The 5,226-nt window shown below is 49.8% G+C and overlaps 1 long non-coding RNA gene across 1 annotated transcript; it reads right to left on the reverse strand.

Moving 5' to 3' along the window:
• Nucleotides 1-1,408: 1,408 nt before the first annotated feature.
• On the reverse strand, nucleotides 1,409-3,996 carry LOC109369013. The gene is made up of 2 exons (XR_002117576.1): nucleotides 3,929-3,996; nucleotides 1,409-2,143 (listed from the first exon to the last, which is right to left on the reverse strand). It is a non-coding gene; the product is annotated as an uncharacterized LOC109369013 (long non-coding RNA).
• Nucleotides 3,997-5,226: the final 1,230 nt, after the last annotated feature.

Raw genomic sequence — 5,226 nt, forward strand, 5'->3', positions numbered from 1 at the left:
CAGCTCAAGGCCTCCTCTCTAATAGCCTTGGTTTTACCTGTTCAAAGCAAAGAGATCTGGCTGATGGCTCAGGAGATGCCAGGGATGCTGCACGGCATTGTCATCACAGAGACAAATCCTAATGGCAACCTGCAGATGGATCTGAGAGCAGGGGAGGTAATGATGTCCCAGGACACACCCCTCCATGCTACGTTCCCATGTACCATTAAGTCTCTGTGCACACTCCAAGATTAAAAAGAGAGCAGTCTAATTAAAGCCTACATAAATTTGGATCTCCTAAAATATGACTGATTAATAATGCATCATACTCCAGCAACAAAGAGCTGTAAATCCCCCTTGCAATGGCACAGCCCCGTGCCGCATGCCATACCAGGAGCTGCCAGCAACTCCAGGCTCCTAAATCACATCCTAAATCACATTTGCTTGGGTTCATCTCCAATAAACCAGAAAGCCTTAATTCTCTGAGTTCAATAAATAACCACGTCTGTCTTGAGCACAGCAAGTAATTCATTGCCTCCCATGTAACCAATGGCTCAAAGAGCCTCGTTTAGAGCTATTTACAGGGGATGACTCTCCCATGTTCCAGGGCTGATGGTGGAGTCTCTCATTTGTGAATTACTGGGTAAATCTGACCATTAATTAGAGGAATAATCACCGCTTCACATCCCTGCAGTCATTCTAACGCGGAAGAAAACAGTCATTCTGGTTGGGTTGCGGGTGGATGCTGGGCTCTAATTGGGTCTCAGACACAGAGGAGAACAGGAGCAGGGTTCTGAGGCTGCTCTGCACACTGACCCCATTGTGAAGAGGCTGTTGTCTGGCTCTGGCGATCCTCACCAGGAGCTGGGTGGTGGGAGCCTTGGTTAATAGAAGCTGGGATCTTGCTGCTTGGTGGCCTGCTTCTGCCCCCCAGGAGCCAGCAATGGGGATGCAGCCCCCAGCCATGGCGTGTGCTGCTGGGGCTCTGCTGAAGGAAGATGGATGCTCCAGCTGCAGGCTAACAGCTCTTGGCTGGGCGATATCCAGAGACAGAGCATTATAAATAACAGGAGATGAGCAGCACTGTTAGTGCTTCAGACTCCTCTGATGTGTTTGTTAATGTCTGCAAATGAGCTGCACTCAAGTGTTTAGCAACATCGAGTTGCAAATGTCGCCAACAGAGAAATCTAAATCTTTAACTGATTTTAAAAGGCTTTAAAATTGCAGGGCTCCCGTTCACACACAATCCAGAGGAGTGTAAATAACACACAACTTATTTTTGTGCTTCGCCCTTCATTGGGAAGCATGACAAAGCTCTGCATTGCTCAGTGCAGAAGCTGCAGGGAGAGGGAGATTTGGAAGGGAGACTCAGTGGAAAAAAGCACGGGCAGAAGACCAGGCAGGATGGAATGGCTTCGTGGGAAGGGAACTCCAAAGAGGTGCTGGAGAAGAGGTGGTTCCCTAGAGGCACAAGGACAAGGAAGGTCCGAGCACTTCAAGAGCCACTTGCCTTTCACTGCCCTACATTCTCACTGTGATTTGACAGGTTTAGGGCTGCCCTTGCTCTTTGTCAAGCTTGGCAATAAGAGCATGCAAATTCAACCAAGACACCCAAGATATTCCCATCTTGCTCCACAGCTGGCTGGCTGCCCCAGAGGAGCATCTCCATAGAGATGTCTTCACTGAGGCTCTGGGGAGGGCAAAGAAGGCTGAGCCTGCTGGATGTGGGAGAGAGAAAGTCTTCTGGCAGGAAAAACCTGGGACTGCAGCAAAGAGGAGAGCAGGGTCTCCTATGGCCCAACACCTTAAATCTTCCATGTTCAGCTCATAGAATCTGAGAATGATTACAGCTGGAAAAGAGCAAGGACATGAAAGCCAGTAGCGATGCACATCCACCAGGTACAGGTCTGCTACAGGGCCAGGTTCCATTGCTTGTGAAAGTCTTTGAAAACAGGCAGAGGTGGAGAACTTTGGGCCAGTAGTAGCCCAGAGAGTGGCTGCCCTCATGATCCAGATTTCCACAGGCACTGATGGCTTTCACCCCATTGATGCTCAGGGTTGGATGGGGCTTGGCCCAGTGGCTCTTTGTCAGGGAACAGCGGTGGGGAGTGATGCAGGTGGGAGAAGTGAGCATTTGGAATCATCTCAATGCACTGAACGTGGTCTGAAATCAAGAGAAAAGTTGGTAATGCAAGGGCAGAGTGCTGCCCTCAGAGGAAAAAAAAAGGACAGTGCCATGTGATGCAAGGAGGAATAACTGACACTACAGCAGAACTGCAGGGCTGGGCAGAGAGGCAATTTGAGGACAGCAAGCTTCACCCAAGGCTTCCTTAGCATGGGCTGAGCTGTCCTCACTCTCCAGTCCCTCTCTAGGCCCACCTAGATGTTCTTGGATGATGGCACTAGGACTTCTTACACTGCCTTTCCAGGAACCCAACTTTTCATTCAGTCTTCATCTGCTCAGATCTCCTTCTTAAGATATGGCGGAGGTTGCAGGATCTTTTTCCCCATAAAAAGTTTTTTGTGGCCCCTCTTAACCTGGGCTACTCTACATCCTGCCATTGGAATGAAACGGTAAAACAAATGCAGTTGACCTTGCCCTTTAAACTCATAGAAAAATCCACAAAACACAGAATTAGTTCTTAAGAAAATATCACTACGGACACTCACTAAATGGAAATGGAAAAGCTGATGCCTCCTAAAACTTTTTCTGATGTGCTCGAGGCTCTCACACCAGCATTGCCAAACGTGGAGGCACCAAGGGAGCAAGTATCCAAAAGCAGTAGGTAAATTGGAAGGGGAATGCCCTGTTCCTTGCTAACGCCTGTTCATTTCTGACCTGTTACATGGCTTTCTGATTCTCTGGGGCATGTCTGGGGCACAGCAGCAGCACTGTTGGTGTAAGACAGCCTGCCACACCAGCTCTTTTTGGTGCTAGGTTCCTGTGCTCCTCACCCAGCTCCCAGGTTGTCCACCTCCAGCTTTCATCCGGTGTGCTATTCAATTAATTAAATATTCTCTCCTGCAGATTGCTGGCTGAGGGTGACACACGTTTAATGAACAGCTGCAGGTCCCTAATCACATTGGCAATTAGGAATGTAATTAGAGCACTTGCAAATGGTTTTCATGCTGATAAAACATGACAGGATGGAGCGCTTTCACTCACTGTCAGCTGTCAGACAATCTGTTATCCATCTAATGGCAATTTAATTACAAATTCCTTCATCACCTTTGTTGCTGGTCGCTCTGGTCTATGGCTTGGCATCTCTTGGGTCAAACTGTGTGACCCAAGAAGCGGGATTTCAGGATGACCAAGAAGCTGTTCCCTCCACCTGCTTTGGGATGGAGGTTGCTGCATTGGCCAAGAACCTGTCCAAAGGGTCACGGAGCAGACACAACACGGTAAAGGCTCCCTTCTTTTCACCTTTGTTTCCAAGGCTTCCTGAGCTAAGGCAGCACTGGGAATCAATGCATGCATAGGAGGATCTGCTTACTTTGTCCTCACTGCTTGCAGACCAGAAGGTTCCACCTCACTGGGGAGCCACACAATGATCACGGCCCCAAGGCTTCTGGAGTTCAAGGCACTGGGTTTGAATTTTGGGTGGTCCTGTGTGGAGCCAGGAGTTGGACTCAGTGGTCCTTGTGAGTCCCTTCCAACTCAGGATATTATATGATTCCATGATAGAGCTGTTCCCCATAACAATCTAAGAGACATCTGATGCGCCCCAGCCAACAGAAGTTGTTTGTCTCAAAGTCACATATGGAGACAGCGAGGAACAGAACAAAGGACTTCTAATGACAACTTAAGGACAAAGATCCAACAAGTGATGCCACAGAACAGGTACTTAAAGGCATCACGTAGGGAAAGGCAGTGGCAGATAACCAGTCCTAAATTACCCAATAAAGGGAGATAGCCACAATCCAGTTAAAGAAAGAAAGATTAGCTTACCTGCCCCGAGGACCATGGCTCACCAAATGCTCCATAAGGAGGGATCTCCATGTGAGAACCTTCCCCTGGGGCAGCCAGCCCTTAAATAAGACTTAGGGAGGGGTGAAATGTGGTTCACGTAGGTGAATGGCTTCCACCTGTGCTCCCAGGGCTGGCTGTGTTCCTTCCTCAGGTGCTCAGCCACCGGCTCAGGCATTGCCTTAGCCATTCCCATACACACTGGAACCCAAATGTCACCTGAAACACGGAACCCACCAAAAAGTGGTGATGCCTACATGTAATGCTGGTGAATTCACAGAGGCAATTTTTGCACTGCTCTCAAACCTTACAGCTGGTGCTTAATTCACCTGTTAAAGCTGCACTGATGCTGCAGAGCAAAGAGCACAGACTGGCTGCAAGTGCACCTGGATGGCCGTGGGCCATGTCCCTGCTCCCAGCCCCATCCCTGGGCCGGCTGTGACTTTCTGGCTGCTTCTAAAGCTCCAGGGAGCTCATGCCCCCTCCCAGCCTTCATCTGACCCAGATCTTCCTCGTTGCCATGGAGAACTGGGCTCACTTGTGGTTTCCCAGCCTTGTTGCGTGCCCAGGAGACCGGCACTGGTGGCTCCGGTTGGGATTGGAAGTGCCTCTGCGTGTCCTGCTCTGCTGGTGTCACTGCTCATGGATTTTGGGGTGCATTCAGCATTTTGTTGGTGCTGCCCTGGGGATGCAAGAGGAATGAGGACATCTGTGCAGAGCCATCCGTTGTGATGCTGCGCAGCAATCCTGCTGGTTGGGGTTGCCCCGAGCAGAGGACACAGGGTCTGTGTGCCCCACCACTTCCCTGCACCCACTTCCCGGACACCACAGACTTCAGGTGTTGATCTTTGTCAGCCCCATTTCAGCCCTCTGTCACCCAGAAACACCTCTGCGAGGGGCTGCCTGCTCTCACACCTTCACTCTGTGCTGTCCGTCATTGCGCAGCCAGGCTAAGGGATGACTTCTGTACCGTGCAGGGCCGTGGTGATCTCACATGGCTCATGGGTCAAGAGACGACCATTTTAGGGCTGCTACTTCAAACGAGTGTTTGAAATCCCAATTACAGTTCTACTAAGGAGGACTGATTTGGGGCCAGTTCCGACACCGCCAATCATTAACCCCGTGCAGTCAATCAGCTGCTCCGAGGCGTAATTTTCCATTCCAACCACTTTTAAAACCACGTTTCACACTGTACTATTTTCTTCCCCCATCTAGGAGTTAATTCATCGGTTAAAGGAATTTCATCCGTGGTTTGAGGGACTGCAGCTTTTTATTCCCAA

This window comes from Meleagris gallopavo, chromosome 9 (genome assembly GCF_000146605.3).
Source record: "Meleagris gallopavo isolate NT-WF06-2002-E0010 breed Aviagen turkey brand Nicholas breeding stock chromosome 9, Turkey_5.1, whole genome shotgun sequence".
Classification (NCBI taxonomy): domain Eukaryota; kingdom Metazoa; phylum Chordata; class Aves; order Galliformes; family Phasianidae; genus Meleagris; species Meleagris gallopavo.